Below are 21,142 nucleotides of genomic sequence, written 5' to 3' on the forward strand. Positions count from 1 at the left end.
GGTCTGATATCAGGGCACTTTTCCCTGATGCTCACACTATGCTGCTTTGCCTGGGCTGGTGACAAAACTCTGTTGCAGAAGGACTGCTGGGCATGGGGTCAGATGGAGAGAGGTGTGGGTCTCAACCTCCCTTTGGCAGAGAGGTGTACAAAGAGCTGTATTTGTCATGAAAGCTCTGTCTTTTTACTTTTAAAATAATTTTATGCTGTACTACGACTATCTGGTGTAAAATGAAGATCTCCAGTGATTTATTTTCCCCACACCTACTCTCATTAATATATAAGATGTAAAAGTGGCTGAGAAACAGGGGAACCATGTAAAACAGATGCTTTATACCAGCACATTTCCAGCTCTTGGTTAACAGGACGGTGGGATGGAAGGGAACGATGTCTGTGGGTGAGATTCAGCTCCAGATTAGGGGAAAGACTAAGTTACTTTAACATAGTTGTTAGTGCCATTTGGGTCTGTGGAGTGGATGACCCACCACAGCTGTTCCAGAGGGACATGGGAATAGGAGCAACCATGCTTTGCTAAGGCCTTTTTCAGGTCAGGATGTGTTTTGAGGAGACCACTATTTCAGGCCCCACACTGAGTGGGATAGGTGGGGAATACCTTGTTAGCAAGGTTTGCCAGGATGGTAGTGGACAAACCATGCAGGCATTTCATGCAGAAACCAAGCACCAGAGGAATGGTCTTGGAGAAATTTGGGGTGCCTGAAGAACACGGAAATTATGGATGCCTTAGTTGAGGAGAGACTGATTACTGATGCTTTTGACTTATACATTTAGGGCAGGAAACAACCCAGGCTGCAAATCTTTTTATTGAAGCGTCTTTCCTCTTAGAGCATAATTATTCCCAGCCACAAATCTCCTACGTTACATTTCTCCCAGTGTGACATATCTGACTGCTAGCTCAGTTTCTAGCTAATCAGGGGTTCCCTCCGGCAGGTACTTGGTTTTCCCCATGTGTTGAGGCAGCATCTAACATCTGATGGCCCTAATTTGTATCTGCACCATCCCATCCATAGGTTGTGGTCAAACGTGGGTGCGGGACCACATCTGACACCAGAAATATCCTGCATCATCACAGATGTTCCTGGGTGACCGGTTCAGAGATGAGAAAAGAATAAAGGTGTAAAGAATGGTGATGTGTGAACACTAGCAAGGAGAAGAGGTGGTAAAGGAGGCAGCCAGGAAGGACCCTGCAAGGACAAGAGGGACTCACTGGCTGCCCAAGTCCAGGCTGCTCACAAATGGAAATATTAATATAGGGCAACATGTCAGAAGCAGCTAAGATTTGAACTTATTTCCCAGCCTGACTGGATAAGATGCAAATTAGACATTTGCTTTGGTTATTACATTTCATTATTTTCCAAAACAGTGGAGCTGCCTTATGGTAGGAGTACTACAGCTCATCAATGTAGAAAATGAGCTATATATTCATCTGTGTTTGGTATTCTTATTACAAGGTATCAAGTGACATCTGGAAATATTCCTGCCATGTAATAAGGCAAACAAGAACACTCAGAAAAATCTTGAAAACCAAAGAGAGAAAGAGAAAAATCCCTCCCAGGGGAAAGAGAAGCCCCCAGGTTTTAACATCCTGCAATAAGGAGTTTCAGGGCTTCCAGGCTGCAACTTGCAGGTGACTGAATCTGCTGCTAAGGCAGGAAAATTTGAAATGCCTCCACTCAGAGTGCCCAGTGTCTGGCACCACTTGGAAATCACAAAAAAAAAAAAAACAAAAAACAAAAAACAACAGCTTGACACTGAGGTAAAACCTTAAAACACCTTGCAAGTGAAAAAATGTGGAAATCATCAAGTGCAGTGAAAACTGCAATGCCAATCTGGGATCTGGTGCATATTCTCCCCATATAGCTACCTCTGGGATAACACACCCACTACAAACGGCCTCATACTCATTAATAATGGTCTGCATCTTCACTATCCAGTGCCAGACCTTACTGCTTGGTCATGCCCCAATGTTGGTTGTCCTCTAACCCCTCAGGCAAGGGCCCCCAAACTGCCCAGCTGATCACTGGCCTGTGCTGATGTTGCTTGATCTGCTTCTGGGGTCAGTGCAGCTGCAGCCTGGGCCAAAACCATGTCAAGAAACACTCAAACGATTTAGCAGTGCAGATGAAGGAATTCCTGTCTGGGGTAATTTACTGGTATGATGCAGCCCTCAAGCCCTTGGTGACCTTGTCTGGTCACAGATTCTGATTTATGCCACCGTTAATTGCTATAATTTACTATTTCCGCTGCAGTAGCAACAAGGAGCCGCGGGCTGAACAAGAAACCCTTGTGCTGGATGCTGCTCAAAAGCAGAGCAGGTTTTATCCAAGGAATGTGAGAAGCAGAACCAGCACCCACAGGGGCAGGCAAAGGTGGCAGCAACACCAGGGTGCATTCAGGGCCATCACCTCCTGATGGCATGGAGGCAGGGGGATGGACAAGAGCATTGAAAACTAAAAAGTGAATGTTTTTAAGGAAGGAAAATGAGAAAAGGATTTGTTGGTGCAAAAGGGTGTAAAGTCTTCCCAGGGTACTCAGGGTTTGGGTCATATCCATCTTGCACAGGTGCAGAGTGACCCACTAAAGCAAACACGTTGGTTCACAAGTGGCTTATGTGTTACACTCGGTTTGTTTGCAAGCCCTTCAGTTTATGTGCTTTGTGCCTGGAAGATGTTGAGCTGAGCAGCTGTGTTTGGTAAGCAAACTCCTTGGTCCCTCCTGGGTCCCTCATCACTGGCTCAAATGGTCTCAGGATCAAATCCCAAAGGAGCTCTTTGCACCTCCTTCAGCAGCCAGTGGGGGTTTCCCTCTCCTGCTCCTGCTGTGCATCTATTGCATGTTTGAAATAGAAAAATTGCCTTAGGCTTCAGTAAGCAACATTAATAGGAGGCCTTCTGATACTTTGCTGGTTTAGGAGGGATTGCACGAATGTTTTCCATTTGTTCCCTGTAGCCATCGAGAGCCCCACTTACCTCCTTTGCTCCTCATTCCTTGAGAGGCATTTTTTGTGAACACAGAGCAGGCAGGATTTGCCCTTGTGCCCCATCCAAGAAAAAAAAAAAAAAAAAAAAAAGAGAGAGAGAAAGAAAAATAACCCCAAACAATTGCAAAGCTTTCATTTGAGAAATTAATTCACCAGGGAGTAAAGTTAAAAATAAAGTTCTTTGGCCAGGGCCTTTATAAGCTCCAGCTATATTCTCTGGAATATAATTCATAAGCACAATATGTTTTTTGTTGTGAATGAGTGTGAAGTACCAGAAAAGGAAAGAGGAAACCCCTAATGTAGTCCTGAATAGACCTGTGAAAAAGGATAATAAAACTTGTCCTGGATTTCCTTTAGCAGCAGGTGCTTCCTTCAGAGTTTCTATTCATTCAGACTTTGGACAGACACAGCCTGCCAATTTTTTTTTTTTTATTATTATTATTTTATTTTTTATTTTTTTTGTAAACCCAGAGTTCAGCTGATCTGAGTGAAGGTAAATTTGTCCCCTTGACCACTGTCAAGCTCATGGTCAACAGCAATGTTTCTCCAAGCTTGTGTGGTAGATCCCTTCCCAGATGGGACAGGTAGAAAGGGCCGAGCACAGCACTCGGGTCAGAAGGTTTCCCCGTGTATTTGAGGCTTGAAAGCCCTAAATTTTCACTGTAACCAAACCACCCATCCGTCCTGCTGAGCCACCCACTCTTGTGCATCCACACATTTCCAGCAAGACACTAGCTGCAACTGGGGGGATGGAGCTTCTCAGCCACACGAGGCATGGCCCATCTTCCTGGAGAGGAAACATTAAGCACTGTTTGATACCTGGAAAACCATTAGTTAGAAGATTAAATCGCTATGTGGCCCTTATAACATGCAGCAGCCCATGCTGGGCACAGACTCAGAGTCCCTTCAGCCCTCAACAGCTCTCTAGTTGCCTTCCCCTGGGACATGACACCAGGAGAAGCCAACTTCTCCTTGTCAGACACAGCCTTGTAATCATTCTCCCACCCTAAGACAGGACTGCCAGCTTCCACCAACCCTGCCCACCCTCATTCCTACGTCTTCTTCCACCACACAGCTGTAATGTGTTATATACCCTCTACTCAGACACCAACAGCTCCCACCACCTACACCAACTCCTGCAACCCTTCTTTATTCCATCCCCGGCCATGCGCTACAGCCATCTCCCATCCTTTTTGCTCAGACCACGTCGGCCTGTCTTAGAAGACGTCTCTGTCCTCCAGAGCTTCAAGTTCACATTTATCATCCTTGCCTTCAGAGCCCTGCACGGCTGCCCCTTTCCTGCTCATTCTTCCTTCTTCCTTCCTTACATACAAGCGGTAAATGCCCTCTCTGAGCACAGAGCTGCTGACAGCGTCGTTTCTGAGGGAAAGAGGCAACAAGTCTAGGAAACAACCACCAGCCTCTGCAGGCCTCTCATGTACAATTTGGACGGTGGCGTTGGCTTGAGTAAGAGCTCGGTAAAAATATGTTTATTTGTCCCATTGTTCACAGGAATTATTAAACACACAGCATGGACGAAGTGAATCCCTGGGCAAATGCAGTCACAGACAGGTGTTCAGTGCCATTGTTACCAGTGCTGGTGTAAATCTGTGCCAGATTTGGGGAGTTAAATATAGGCAATTGGATGAGCCGTTAATGTTTGCTTCAGCAGGACCGAGTCGAAGCAGAGTAGAAACGTCTGGCAGGATGAAGCAACTACTGAAAATGTAGATATTTGTTAAAGCTAGCTAATAAACAGCAGTTTAGGTGGGTTTTGCTTTCTTCCCTCCACCTGCTAAGATGGATAGAAAAGTTGGTGGGGTATCTGATGAGGGTATCTGATGACTTCCTTAGGTATTTGTGAACCATTTCAGTAGCTTCATGCAAGGCACGTGGAGATTTTAAGCTCTTTGGAGCAGACTGTCTTTTTGCTGTCCATCTACGTAGTCCCTGACACAAAAGTCTTGATGGAGGTGACAGGGAAATTATGGTGGAAGTAATAACATCGAGCAAAACGCATGATGGAAAGCATGTCTGGAATTAACTCCTGCTCAGCCCTAAGCAAGACTTGCAGTCCAAATCCCAAATGAGTTCATGGCTACATTTTCTCCCAGAGATGTTGTGTCATGGCCCAGCCCAGAGCACACTCTTCACTTCCCCAAAACTTATTCTTCCAACCCTGTACAGGCTACCAACTATCCCCAGAGCAGGTCCCAAGGCCACCTGCCATCCTCGACCTCCCATGTGCTTTCTGTCCCAATGTCCCTGATAGAGCCAGGTCTTCAACCATGGCTCTTCTGAGCCTCAGCCAACACCTAACAACAAGCACACCACGAGAATACCCCACGTGCAGTTTTTATCACCTCTAGGCTCATCCTTCGAGGTGGCTCAGCCCTCTCTAAATAGCAGGAGGATCATCCCACAGCTGTCCCTGAGGACCTCGTGCAGCACAGTTAGTGGCAAGTAATGTGATGGGACAGCCCAGACCTGCTGGATCCCCCCAAACCAGGATCCTTCATTTAACATGGGCTGCTAAAGGTCATTCCTGCATGGAAAAAAAAAAAAAAAATATATATATATATATAAATAAAGAAAGAAAAGAATGAAAGAGAAAAAAAAATAAAATAAAGAAAAGAAGTCTTTTTAGGTCATTCCTTTATAATCTATTCCCAGGGTTCAGCAAAGGTTTGTTTCCTACAGCCCAACCTTGTTACAGATATGATTCACACGATGATATTTCAATCACTTCCTCTGGGAGACTCTTTCCAACAATGCAGATTTCTTGGCTCTAGAAGAATTCCCAGAGATCGAGCTGAAATTTTCCTTCGCCTTTGCAATGAATCCCCTCAAACAGCTTCAAAAAAGGATTTTTCCTCCCTTCTTGCCCCATTGAGAGGCCACAAACACAGGTGCCCAGCCTGTGGAAAATTTGGGCTGTGAATCTTGAAAAATCAGACCTAAATTAATCTTACTCAAAGAATCCCACTGGGGAAAAAATGGATTTTTTTGTCCCTTTTTGCTATTTTCCAGCTTAGAAGGCTTTCTTTGGGTATTTATATAGCCAGATAGAGTCCAGAAAAAAACAAAGACATGCAGGCAGGATCTTGTCCCATTGCCTGACTGTTCTTTTATCAGTCTTCTGCCATTTGATGGGATGACGCTTTGCCACATTGAATTTCAAGAAAGTGACGCCAACTGAATCTTCCATACCATGTTGAGGAGCATGAGCTCAGAAATGATGCCCTACTAAATTTCCTTTTTGATTTTTCCTGCCCAAGAGCTACAGAGGTCTTATGCAGAGGCTCAGCCCTCTCCCTTTTCCTCTGCCTGGGGACATCACCAGCAATTTCAGGAAAACACGAGCCCCTCGGTGCTGCTAGACAGGTCTTCCCCATACTATTAGCAAGCAAACAACCACAAATCCACTCCTGGAAAGAAGAGACAAAGCTGCTGCAAGATGCTCCTGGGCTTGCTGGCCTAAGTTGGGTGTGTTTCTGGAGGGGATCAGTCGGAGAGGGCTGCAATGCACCTGCCAACATTTTAGCAGATGAAATGAGAGTTTTTATCTCATCTGTGAGCAGGTGTGTGGGAGAGGGAGGCATAGAAGCATTTTCCTTGCCTAAAAGTCGTATTTATGTTGTGCAGCTGATAACTGAAGCGGAAGAGTGCATTGTCATGGGCTAGATTTTCCTGCAATACATTTGCCCGATGGTTTGTCTGACAGTTTTCCTCCCTCTCACAGCTCAGACTCTTGCAGGCTGTATTCTGGTGACTCTCTCTCCCAGGAAATACAGGAAAAGAAACAGCTTTCATTGTCTCCTTCCAGCAAAAAAATAAATGTAGAAGGGTCCAGTGGACGAGCAAGTAGTAAAAATGCAGCCAGGTTTGCAGTGTGGAGAATATTGAATTGCAAACAAACAAACAAACAAACAAAAAACAGACTTTGTGTTAGAATTATTTGTTATATCCCCTGGCTTGTGCATCTCTGACAATAACCTCCCTCCCCTGAGAAAGAACAGTTCGTTCTTTTTTATTTTTATTATCATTGCAGAGCTCAAGACATCATTGTAAAAGTGTTGTGATATTAGATAACTTGTAAAAGATGGCTGTTTTCTGTCGTAACAGGTGATGCAGAAATATCATGAGACAACCCCTGACTTTGTACTTTTACACTTTGAGTCACTGAACACCAAGAAAACTGAGGAACACCAGGAAAATGAGGCACAGAGAGTGAAGGTGCCTTGCCTCAGTGTTATTTCAGTGCTTTTGAGAAGGAACTCAAGGTGATCCCGAGGACCTGGACTGCTCAAGGCCATGTTGAGAAAGTTTGTGGTTGTCTCAAGAGAGCAAAAGCTGAGCCAGCTGTCATCCAGCAGTGCATCTGTGTTGCTGAGACATGGAAAGCAAAACTGGGTGGGTTAGGAGAGTTCCTGCTAATTTCTCTCCACCTGCACCAAAGTATGAGGTTTATGGACCATGTGCACACTGGGATCTCCCTTTCCAACCCCATGCAATGGCTCAGGACCATTGTGAGGCACTGGAAGGGAGCCCGAGGGCAAAGGGAACTTCAGGTGAATGTCTCTGATGCAAGGTATCCCCACGTTTGGGGCAGAAACACGCAGGCAGGACCCCTAAGTGGCATCTCAGCATGTGTAGGTGGCAGGAGAGATGCAGACTGGACAGACTATATGGGGATACATTCCTGGCTCAGCACCCACCCAGTGCTCTGCAGCAATCATTTTAAGCAAGGCATGAGGTGGGAAAGGTCCCAGACCTTCCCAAACCTGCCTTTTGGCATGAACCCAGCCTGAAGAGACCCCAACCCGGAGAAAGCATTTAAACCACCCGCCTTCAGGGGGCTGCAGTGGGTTCAGACCCACCAAAAAGCTCCTTACCCTACATGTCCACCACCACCACCATGCTACAGCCCTCCTGCCACAACATGGGACCGCATCCAGCCCCCAGGAACAAACACACAGCAGCACGTCTAGAAAAACCCTATAGCCATCACCCAAGCTCGTGCAGACAGAGGCTCATGCAATCCCTGGACCCCATTTTCCATCCCAGACTTGATGCCACCCATGGCCCATTGCACACCCTGCCTTACCCAACCCAGAGCCATGCACACACAGACACACACACACACGGTTTTCCAGCAGCAAAGCCTGTGAAAAAAGGAAGCTGGCCACAAGCTTTTGGGAACCTCTCCCCACGGGCCGGGGAGTGGATGCAGATCCCTTTATTGTTGGGTTTATTTTTATTTATTTACTTTTTTTTCCCTCTTCTTTTCTCTCTCTCTCTGTCCAGAGCAGAGACCCGCCGTGGGGCAGGTTGCTGCCGGCATGAGAAAGCGGGGCCGTGTGTGCAGATGTTGCCCGGGGAAGCCGAGGTTCCCACAGCAAGTAGGAAGCGGGGCCTCACGGAGCTGGGACGGGGACTGCGGATGTGGCAGCAGGGCTGGACGCCCGGAGATCCAGGGATGCTGGGACAGGAGAGGAGAAAAAAAAAAAAAAAAAAAAAAGAGGGGGGAGGAGGAGAGCCCCGGCATGGGGGGGGCATCTATTCTTAGAGAAAAAGGGGGGCCGTGGCGGGGGTTTTATTGTGAGACCTTGTTTACACCCCGAGCCGAATGAATCAAATGACCTTGTTTATTGTCAGCCGCCTGAATGGACGGCAGAGGGAGAGGGGGGAGGGATGGGGGGGCCGTATATTGTTGTTAATTCTGCCATTCACAACTTCTTCTTCATTTATTTTTTATTTTTTTTCCCACCACGCATTGTTGTCGAGATAAAAGAATAAAAGGTGAAACTCTATTCCTTCCTTTCTCCATCTCCGCAGTATTCTCCAAATCCCCAGACAGGCGGCTCTTGGGATGAAAGTGCCAAGCCACGGAGTGGTGTACGAGATGTAGGGCCTGATCCTGATCCTGCTTACCCCACTGAGCCTCACCAAGCTCACTTTCCATGGGGTCTGAGGTTGCTGAGAACCCCCTGGGACCCAAACAGTCCCTGTCCCAGGGGAGGACAGACACCAACCTCTGGCCACCACCATTAAATGGTGCCCCACTCTGCCCCCAGATCAAGGGTTGTCCCATGCAGCAGCACAGCCACCGAGCTCACACAAAAAGTTTCTTTTTTTCTCTTTTTTTTTCTTTTTTTTTTTTTCTGTGAAATAACATCCAGGCAAAGATTGCTCAAGTGCCTGTAGTTTTCCAGAGCCAAACTGAAGCCCTCTTCAAAGGACCTGGCTTTTCAGCTGAGCACCTGCTCTTGATGAATCCAGCTGCTTGGAGGTATTTCAGTGCAAGGCCCAGATTATGGCTTGTTTTGTCTTTTAACTGGCCCCTGGTGATCTCTGTCGCTGCTTGATAACTTCCCAGCCAAGAACTGAGCAGTTTTCAGGGCACTTTACTTTACAGAGCTATCAAGGTCCCTGCTTGAGGTGTCACGTGGCTGCCGAGACCATGAAAAGCTCCCTCTGGTTTGAGTGTCACCAAGCTGTGATGACCCTCAGAGACAATGGCAGAGGATTCATTACATCAGTTTCACAGTAACATCTCTCCTTTCCCATCCCACTTTATGAAGCCTCTTATTTGTTCCAGGATGGAGGAGAAATGGGTGCACCCCCCCAGGTGGGTCCTGTCCCTCAGGGTGCTCCTGGCTCCAGCAGCTCTGGGACTTGCTGTATTCAAGGACGATGTCCTGCATCCCCTCATCTCACTGCTCTTTTCCTTTGGCTTCAGGCACTGATTCCTTCAAGATCATGTTTCTATTTCTTAATGGGTTTGGGATTTTATTAGCATGTCAAAGACGTGACCAGGTGAAACCTAACCTCACCCAGGCTCCTTCTCCTCTCTGCCATACAGCTTGCACATCAGTGGGGTTCTCCTTACCCACAGACATCTCTACAACAAGTGTTCACAAACCTCCGTCCAAGCAGCTTTGACTCATCAGACATCCATGGATGAGATTTGGTTTTGCCCAAATCATTGCTTCCCACAACAGAAATGTGGGAAGTGCAATCACTGCAAAATCTGCCTGGCTTGGCTTTTCAGAATCTCCTTATTTTGTCACCTTTTCTCTGCCCTAGACCTTAACTTGATCACTGTTTCAGCCAGAAAAAAGCAGCAGTGGATGGAGAGGAGAAGGCATGCCTGATGGCCACATCATTCATCAGCCAATCCATCCTGTTCCACTGAAGAGCTACGTGAAAGGTGGAGGAAGAATCAATATCAGGCTGAGCATGCCCCAGCTAAACCCACTTTTTACATCTCTGGTGTTTGTACACAGTGTCACAATGGGGAATTAAAGCTGTATCTCCCGTGTAAGTGTCCTAGAAAGTTTGTTCAGTCAACCTGGGGGGGACTCCCTGTTGGAAACCTCATTTTCAGCTCAGGTCTCCATGTCTGAGCACCTTGTACCATCAGAGATGCCCGCAGCTGTGCCACCTGGCCTCCAGGAGCAAGTCCCAAAGGCAGAGCTCTCCCATGTCCCACCTGCCATGGGATATGGATGTCTCAGGTGCTGCAGGACATCTCAGATGGCACTTGGTGCCTGTGTGTGGGCAGCTGAGTCAAGCAGCTCCTGTCTACGACACAGACGCCTACATCCAAGGTAGGTGTTTGGCCTCCTGATAACGACAACAGAAACCCAGTCAGCACAGTCAGTGAAGTGAGTCATCGGACCAAATGTAGGCTTCTTATTTAGGGCGAGGTGAATCACTAGCTGGGATCATTTACTGGGTCTTTATAGGCAATAGTAGGAGCCTAAAGACCTAATCAGATAGATCTAAAGATCTCATCAGACCCACAGGGACCTAAAGGCAGGTGAGATGAGATGGAGTCAGCTTTTCTTGGCTTCCAGCACTTTCCTGTCTCCCCAGTGAGCAGAGGACACCTTTGTGCAGCCCACAGCAACCCATCGCAGGGTGGACAAAACAATTCATCACAGCAATCCAATTTACCTACTAGTCGATATGTTTTAGCCACTTCATGCTTTAACATAGACTTCTCACTAATACCAAGGGTTACCCCAGATTCTTTGGTCAATGCTGGGCTATTCAAGATTTTGGTCCTTGGCTTCCTACATTCATGTGCACTGATTTACAGAATGAAATTGCTGCCTCACATCCCTCAGATCTCCCCGTCTCTCCCATAGAAGGGAGGCAGGGGTTGGTAGCTAGCTATTAATATAGGACATGCTCTTGGAGGGTATGAGACAGCCACAAACCTTGAAGTTTTACATCAAAGTTAAAAGTGTATTATTTTTACCAAGGCCCAGAGACCCTTGATGGAAACAGCAGTGGAGAAAGGGAATTAAAAATAGAAAGAGGGAGAAACAGGTGAAGAAAACTCCTGCCTGTTACCCAGAGCTCAGAGAGAGGAAGAACAAGGTGTATTTTGGTCTTGATATCATGGGAAGGAAGTTATGTAAAAGCCTGTTGCACGCCATGTGGCCCAGTCAGCAATCCTCTGCTGGCAATAACAGAACTCCTTGTTCACAGACCAGCCCGTCAGTCCCCAGCCTGTGAGGTCCCCAGCTTCAGAAGTGAGGGTGAGGAGATGTAAATTTCAGCAAAAGACGGTGTAAGGATATAAAGGTGAGGCAGCAGCAGTGGTCTTCAGACCAAGAGTCACCCGTCTTGCTCCAGGGACTGCAGGGAACAGCTAAGCAACCCCTCAGGTTGGTTACTAAACTTTTAGACAGGGAAGCAATTTTCACACCAATCAATTTCTTGATAAATATACCAGCTAGAATGTGCAAGCAATTCTGTAATGTCCCTGTCACCTCTCTGTCTCATCGTGGTTTCACTCAGTCAGGTTAAATGACCACTAGAATGCATTTGGATTTGTCTAGTTAGGAGGACAGACGTTTGTAGCATGGCATAAGCTATGCTGTATATGTCAGGCAAACTCACTGTAGCATAAAGTTTAGGTGATCCTGCACCAGGCCTGAAACCTCCATAATGATAAAAAAAAAAAAAAAAAAAAAAAAAGTACTTAAAAAAAAAAAAGAAAGAAAAACAAAGAGGGAGTTTCTGCCATCTAGAGGTCATTTTTTTCAATTACAACCAAGACTGAAAAAGGTAAACTCTAATTTCCCTTTTATACGTGCATGGAAATATAATTGTATCCATATCTGTATATACACTTCTTTTTTTTTTTTTTTTTTTTCAAAAATAAACATTTACTGGAAAAAGAGCAAGTAATTCCCTTTTCTCTTTGAATTTTCTGCAACAAATTCCGTTTAATTCCTATTTTATTCTTCCTGCAAAATCTCACTGCTGTTTGCATTAGAAAATTTCTGGATAACACAGATGAGAAACCATAGTTTATTTTCATTTGGTGACAGAGAGGAAACTCTTTAGAAAAAGCTATAAAATAAGGGCAGGAAAGTTTTTGATATTGTTTTTTTCTTTTCTCAATTTCTTTTTAAATAGCAAAGCAACAGCTTGATATTTCAAGTGTGGGACTCTTCTTTGCCTTGCACTTATGATGCAATTTTTAAAAACTTAATAATGTAATAACTGAATAATATTTTTATTTCTTTATGTTGACCTGGGCTACACAGTTGTTCAAATTATATGATAACAAGAGTTTCTTGTGGCCTTTAAATCCCTCAAAGTTAGAACAAAACTCTTCTGAAGGTCATAATCTGGCTGTGGTTTCTGAAAGTCTTTGAAAAAAATGCATTTTAAGGAAAGCATTCACATTTTGGAATCCCTTATGAAACTCAATTGAATGTTCATACCCACCACATTCAGGAGTGCAAACAGGATCCTTGAATGTGCTCTTACAGAGGAAAAAACAACATATTCAGTCAATGACATGGAGACAGCTTCCCTATTTTCATCTCATGTTGCTGAAAGTTTATCACCTTACCAAACTGATAAAGGTCTAATAGTTTGGGAAGGACATGAAAAACACATCTTATTTTCATTACATTTAATTTCTACATCAAAATGGCCACTGTAAGATGTGTTCCACATGTGATCCACAGGCCAGAAAGCAGAAGATCTTTAGCATCAGAATTTTTAAGTGCTCGGTGTCCATAATACCTGCACAAAAATTTGCCTGTTTAAAAATTAAAATAAAACTTGTTTAAAAAGTCTCTACACCTCACCTTTCTAGGCCTAAAACATGCAAGGGAATTCAGTCTCAGACTATCCAAGAAACCACAACAGGGTTGCTGTATGCTTCTGTGGCTGGTTGCAGAGGATACCCTGCCCCATCTGCCAGGAAAAAAAAATCAAGAATTCAGCCCTATCTCATAGAAAATGCATCCTGATCCAGCCAGGGGAAGTCTGGTTGGGATCCAAGGTCATCAAGATCCCCATTTCTTATGGCATGATGCCAGAAAACAAATCAAAGCAAGAACAAAATGAAACAAAAGACAACAAAAGACAGTATCAGGCAGGCTCTCTGTTCTCTCTGAGCTCAGCTGACCCATCTTGTTGCTGTCCTTGCCTGAACCTCTGAGCAGAACTTCCCAAAGCAGAAGATTTCCAACCTCCAAACCATCCCACGTAAAATGTTGGGCAGAAAAACATGCAATAAACTGAATTTAGGTATGCAATTTCAACTTGTAGAGCGACACGTAAATTCAACTTGTCAAAGCTCTCTGCTGGTAGAGAAAGTGAGGACATTCATTGCTCTAAGTCTGAACCTTTGGGTTTTGCACTGCAGGAGGGATATTTTTATCTATTGCTCTGTTTTCTCTGTATTTCACAGCACTCTATGAAACATATTTGCTCTCTGAGTCCCAGAAAGGCACCGGTAAAGTTTATTTTTGTAAACCAGACTTGAAGAAGACACACTTGCCAACACTAGTATACATAGCAGAAACAAGAGCACAGGGACATCAGGGTCTTGTTGCAGGAAATAACAGCCAGGTGCTGACTGCATGTGTCAGGGGGTAGCACATAGCCTGTCTGCTTCACTAGATTTAGGTGATATTTATTTTCCCCAAAATGTCAGAGCCAAAAGAAAACAGTGCTTTCCAGTTTTACCACGCTGAAAGTCAGGTGAAATGAAGGTCTTTTGGGTTTAACAATTTAAACCTGCAGATACTCATCCAAACATTTTCACGCTGGATGATTTTGTAATCCTTTTAGCTTCACACTGGTCTTACATTATGTACCATCACCAGCACTAGCAGAGCTGGTCTGGATTCACTCCAGTATAAGTGAAGCAGGTTGAGATGTCCTACAAGGTTTCATGTTTATCATGTCTACCTCTCCCTCCACATCCAGGTGCAGATAGATCATTTTGGCTTGTGGAGTCCCAAAACAGCAGAGAGGTTCGTTTAGTTCATCATCTGCATCCTGTGCCCTTTGATACAGTCATTAAGCAAGAGGCAATTGGGATGGGGGAAACCATTTGGGTTGGCAAAACAGGCTCCAAATGGCTATTTGTTTGCTTCCTGATTCACATCATCGTTATTTCATAAACTCATAGAATATCCTGAGTTGGCAGGGACCCACAAGGATCATCAGTTCCAACTGCTGGGTCCCCAGAGGGCATCCCAAAACTCAGACCATGTGTCTGATAGCATTGTCCAAATACTTCTTGAACTCCAGCAGGCTCAGTGCTGTGACCACTGCCCTGGGGAGCCTGTCCCAGTGCCCGACCACCTCTGGGTGCAGAAACTTTCCCTCACCCCCAGCCTGACCCTGCCCTGTCCCAGCTCCATGCCGTCCCCTCGGGTCCTGTCGCTGTCCCCAGAGAGCAGAGCTCAGCGCCTGCCCCTCCGCTCCCCTCCTGAGGGAGCTGCAGGCCACCATGAGGCCTCCCCTCGGCCTGCTCTGCTCTGGGCTGAACAAACCCAGGCACCTCAGCTGCTCCTCACACACCTTCCCCTCCAGACCCTTCACCACCTTTGTAGCCCTCCTTTGGAGGCTCTCTAATAAATCTTGTGCCCTATTGGGGTGTCCAAAACTGCTTCCAGTGGCTGCAGTGCAGGGACTGGTGCCCCCCAGGCTATTTCTGGCCCTCCTGGCTACCAGGGCATGCTGCTGGCTCATGTTCAGCTTGCTATCAACCAAATCTCCCAGACCCCTTTCTGTGGGGCTGCTCTCTAGCATCTCATTCCCCAGGCTGTAGGTATAGCCAGGGTTGCCCCTTCCTAGGTGCAGAATCCAACACTTCCTCTTGTTAAACTTGATATTGTTGGTGAATGCCCAGCCCTCCAACCTGTCCAGATGTCTCTGCAAGGCCCCACCACCCTCAATGGAGTCAATAGCTCCACCTAATTTGGTCGTCCACAAGTTACAGAATACACCTAAAAGGTATTCGTTTAATATTTAGTGAGAGAATACACCTAAAATTGGTACAGTGCAAATCTGTGGTTCCTACAGCCTGCTTTTTCTTTTCCCCCCAAGTTGACTTAGCAGATGCCTTTGCTCCTCCTCCACCACTGCAACTAGGTGGGGATTTTCCAAATTTATTTTAAAACTGCGTTAGAAATGTGTCAATCTCTTCCCTCCTTAGCCTCAAGAATAGTAATTTAGATGAGACAGAACAGCTCCCACAGAGACTCCCACCACCAAACAGCTCATACACTGATGCTCTGTATCATAACTGCGGTGGAATATCTCCAAGGAGGGAGACTCCACAACCTCTCCTGGTGTGAAGTTCTTCCCCCTATCCCCCCTTTTTATTTTCCTTTTTCCATGTAAAACCTTAGTTTAACCATAAAGTACAACAGGAAAAATTCTCAGGTTTTCCAACAAAGCTCCCAAGGTGGGACACCCCTTCCCCACCCATTTCTAATTGGGATTTCTCCTGAAAACCCATGGTTTCCTCTGAAACCATCAGAGGCTCATTATGCAGCAAAGCAGAAAACGATTTACCTTTATTAAAGAACAGTTCAGTGGTTCTCTGAAAGATCACAGTGGGATGGTACCATTCCCTTTTTTTTATTGTATAGTTAGCCTGCAATTGTGCAGTGATTGCTTTGAAATCCTGGCAGCTGAGCAGGAGCGTAGGTGGTATTGAAAAGTTTGTGATGCAAACCCTTCCCATAACGGCAGGCAGCGGATCGGTCAAAACCCTTTTCAACAGTGACTCAGTGTGCCTCTAAACATGGTGGGAAAAACAGAGCACCAACCCATACTTTTTAAGCCATTTGAGGATCTGAATAATGGCTTTATGTCTGGAGTAAGCCTGCCAGGCTGGTAGGAGGATGTTTGAGATAGCTGGAGAGCAGGAGTCATTGGCAGAAGTGCTGGAAAAGCAGCAGGGTTTGGAGGAGGGAGAGATGCACAACCTATAGCTCTGTGCTGGTAAATCAGTGCCGAGTGTGTACAGGCACTCACTCACCCACACAATCCATCAATAACCCTGGTTCTGCTTTAGCCCAAACCAAAAAGCATCAACTGAAACACTTCCCAGCTTAGCACAGGCCAGGACCATTGCCAGGAGGTATCTTGGACCTGCTGCTCTGCTTTGGAGGCTGAGAGCTTAATGTATGAACCCAGCCAGTTGGTTTTAGGGCCAGAGAAGAGGCCTTGACGCCATTTAGGTTATTGGAGGTAGGAAGCCACAACATCCATCTAAAGGGGAGATGCAGTGAAACTGCCTGGAGTTTAGGCAAGGTCAGCGAGCAAGAGCTGCTTTAAATGCTTCCTTGGTGGTACGTGACTTTTGGATGCCTTTACAATAACAGAAAAATGCAACTGGAAGACCCAGTGTGAACCCAAATTTAACGGACATTTTCAAAGGACCAGTGCTTTGTCAGTGTGTTGGGGATTAACCCCAGTAGGCAGCTGAGCCCCACACAGCCACTTGCTCACTTCCCCTCCAGGCTGCACGGGGAAAAGAACCAGAAAAGAAAAAGGAAGAAACCTCATGGGTTGAGACAAAGACAGATGAACAGGTGAAGCAAAGTGGCATGTGCAAGCAAAGCAAAATAAGGAGTTCATTCTACGCTTACCAGCAGGCAGATGCTCAGGAAAGCAGCAGGGCTTCATCATAAGTAGCAGTTAATTGGGAAGACAAATGCCATAGCGCTGAATGTTCCCCCTTCCTCCTTCTTTCTCCTCAGCTTTTATTACTGAGCATGATGCCACGTGGTGTGGGATATCCCTTTGGTCAATTGGGGTCACCTGTCCTGGCTTTGTTCCCTCCCAGCTCCTTGTGCACCCCCAGCCTCATTGCTTGGGGGCAGCTTGAGAAATGGAGAACACCTAGGTGCTGTGCAAGCAGAATTCAGCAACAGTTAAAACATCAGTGTGTTATTGACACTCGTTTGGTCACAAATCCAGAACATATCACCATACAGGCTGCTATGAAGAAAACTAACTCCATCCCATACTAGACCCAGTACAAAGGTCCTGCTCAAAGTCTGGCTTCTCCTGATACTGGGTGAACAGCCAAAAAGGACAGCAAAAGATGATATGCTGAGATCTGGCTGCATGCAGAGAATTTGGGAGTGAATTATATTCCCTTGAAGGACACAGTGTGACAGATTTCTCTGTGAAGCAGGTTCAAACATGGGACATCAGAAGCTGGTGCATTTGTAAGTGGCAGCATACCCTGAACCCTTACCCCCAGGCACCTTGGATGTGATAACACGCATTTGCTGGGAGGCTGCACTCTGCACGAGTGGCTTCATTCTGATATTAGCAGTCATGCAAACAGATTGACAGACACTCAGTCATCAGATAACTCTCTTGTCACAATCAGGCCCGCCTTGAATAAACACTTTGTGATTATTTATGTTCCCCTTCACATCCAACTCCATCTTTGCATTCAATCTCCTCGGAGCTTGCTGTGAGAGTGTCTGGGCACTGACATTGAAATGCCTGGAGGTTTCTCAACACCTCCCCAGTGCCCCTGAGTTCCTGCATCACTCTTGGGTCCCCTGTTGTCCTAACAAAGACCTCTGCTCTGCATAGCATCACTTTTAACTTGAGTCTCTGGCCAATAAGTTGTAGAACAGGGCAAATTATTAGTGCAGCTTGAAATACAGGAATGCATAGACCACCAGCCCATCACACTGTTTCAGGGATTGTTTGTAAGCTCATGCTCATAGTCAACAGTTCAACTCCTATTGTTCCCTTGGTCCTTTCAATGATCCTGTTCAAATCAAGGTTGCTCCCCAAATTTTTGTGTTAGATGACCTCTTCAGTCAAATGCTCTTTTCTTTTTTTTGCAAATTCCTAAGAAACTCAGATTGAAGCAAAGTTTTTCACATCAGAGGTTAGAAAATGCATCCCCATCTACGTCCAAAGCACAAGTCCATTCAAATTCTCTTCCACTGCTCTCAAGAAAAGAGGATAAAACCCAAAGCCTTCTTCTCTGAATAGCTCTCCAAAGGAATTTCAGATGGCTCACAACAGATTGATTCAAGTTTCAAGAGCTCATGCTCTTCAGCTGCACCCCACAGAGCTCCTCTAGGATCTCACAGGATCCTAGAGCTGAATTTGTGCCCCTGTGTCTGCATTCCATGCCTAAGCCATCAGATCCTCCTCTCCTCCCCATTTCCCTCATTTGGAGGCAGGTGAGGTAGGTCTGGAGTTGCTTTTGTTGTGACTAATGTCTGCAGTTAGTGTTAATACATGTCATGAATTCAAAAGCCTTGAGGAAGATGAACTTGTACTTCCCAGTGGTACCTTGAAGCCCACCCTTCCCAGCAGAGGAGTCAGGCACAATGCTCTCCTCTGCAGTCACATGCTAAATCATTTAGTGGTCTGGGCTGTGGGAGCAAAACGCATTGCATATTAAAAAGCCCTCATAGCAATGAGTCATGATGAGACATGCAGAAAGCAACTAGTTGCGAATACAAAAAGTGATAGTGTGCGCAAGACACCTCCGAGAGAAGAACATGGGATGCAGATACTTTGAACCCAGACAGTAGGAAATTACATGATGGATATTGCAGGATATTGCATGATGGTGCGGGAAGTTGTGAACTCAGCTGCTGCTGGCTGGTTTTGTAGCCCTTCCTAGGCACCAGGAGCTGTGCATACCAGTGACAGAACAACAAAGGCATATGACCTGCCCAGAGGTAGCTAAGCCAGGGCTCTTGAAGTTCAGGGGCAGTTCAAGCATGCCTTAGTCAAGCCACTAATCAGCAGTGTGACTGGGACTGCCAGATTTGCCAAGAACAGAGGGATTTCCCTGGCAATGGAGTGATTAAAGAGGAAATATAGCGACTGGGCAAAATCCTCCAGGCAGAATAGGTGTTTCTTCAAGGTCAGCAAGCACAGCCATCATGCAAACCATGGGCGCTGCTCAGCACAGATCCATCAGACTTGAGCATTCCCTCATTGCAGGGAAAGGCAAGGTTTTATTTCTGGGTTGGATTTAGGGATGTCTTTGGCTTAATTAGGTGTAACTAGGACTGTCAAATTCCAGCCTGTACTAATTCCAAAGCCAAGCTCTCCTCCAGACCTCGATCCACCTACTTAAAGAAAGTCTTTAGTTTAACACCAAAGGTTTTCTGTGGTTGTTGAACACCTCAGGCAGTCCAGTACTATTCAGTAGTGTTTGCTGTCCCACACCTTCACTTTAATTAATAACAGTGATTAATCACTGTCACAATTGGTGTTTTAAAAGATACCCCTGGCTTTTAATTATTCTCCTGTTTACAGATGGGTAAACTGAGTCCCTAGCTTGAAAAAAGACTTGTCTAAAAGGCCACTTAGGATGTGGTCAATGTGGGAACTGATGCTGATCCTCTCTATCCTCCACTCTGCAGCTCTAATCTACTGTATTACCAACAGAAGTCACAATTAAAGAGCAGACCAGTAATTTTACCATAACCACAGGTGCTTATTCAGTCATTGCCTGCCAGGCACACAAAACTCTTTCTTACACAGGAGAGAAATAAGCCCTCTTATCATAACTACGCTTATGCAATGGCCATTTTGCTTGCATTGAAGTCAGGCAGCTAGATGCATACACCAAGTCAAAACACTTCATGAAGTGCATTTAAAATGGACAAATGGATGCCAGCAGCCACAATCACAGCCATGTGTGCCATCTGCCCATGCACTTCTCTCCCATCAGAGGGACAGAGAGCTGCCCGGGATGCTGAAGGGAGCAGGAGAAGACAAGTCTGTGCTTTGCATTGCATCATAACCCTGAGAGGAAGCACAGGCAGGAGAAGAGGAAAATGGGAAACCTCAGTTCCCCTAAAAGGATCACAGTGGGGCTGCTTTGCCCTCAAAACATCTATGTCATATCTATTGAGGATGAACCTGGAGAGAGAGCTTTGGGGGCATTGCTCTGAATAAAGGTTGGATTTCTATAGTGACTTCTATAATAATTTCTACAATCTTGAACTGATCCTTTTCCACCTCTCATTTTTCATGGTGGAGCCACACAAGTTCTCCCTACTTGCAGCCCTCCCCACTCCTCATCTGCAACCAGCTAGCACCACTTAACTTGCATAAACACCATCAGCTGCAATCCTTCCAGCTCCGTGCTTAAAACTTTCATGCAAATAGCTGACTGGGATGGGGCAAGCAGGGAAACACACATCTATATACAAAGAAAAAAATATATATTTTTGTATATGGACTTCTAAATTGCTGCCTTTGGTGTTTGTACGAGGTGCTTTTGTTCTTACCTCCCTAGCAGAAAGTGCAAGCAGGCTCTGACTACCTGGTTAAGTGATATCCTTGACAGTGCTAGTTTAACAGTTGGAGTTGATGATCTTACAGGTCTTTTCCAGTCTAAATGATTCTATGATTCTATCTCTTCTTTCTCCCTGTGAGTGCCCTTGTCTATTTCTTTCCCCTGAATCCTTGAATAGATGGTGCCCCAGAGCTTTAAGCATTCCCATACCCTGCTTCTCTTCTTCAAGATCACCTAGTCCAAACTTCTCCAACCTCTGACCTAACAGTAACAAGTCCTCCAGTAAACCATATCACTAAGCTCTACAATTTTTATTCTACAGGTTTTATTCTGGCACACTGAGCAAGAGTTACATTTCTTTTGCCCAGATTGCTTGGTCCCACTCTATGCTGTCCATTAGGCTGTCTGGACATGAGAAAGGGTTGTCTGGAAAGAGGGAAGGGGCAATAGGAAATGAACAGCAAATAAAAAATCCACATCCCAAATGATAGCCTGAAACATAAAAGCTGAGATGGTTCAGTTTGGAAACTTTTCACTTTGATGATCTAAAACCAGAAATGAGAA

This window comes from Aythya fuligula, chromosome 3 (assembly GCF_009819795.1).
Source record: "Aythya fuligula isolate bAytFul2 chromosome 3, bAytFul2.pri, whole genome shotgun sequence".
Classification (NCBI taxonomy): Eukaryota; Metazoa; Chordata; class Aves; order Anseriformes; family Anatidae; genus Aythya; species Aythya fuligula.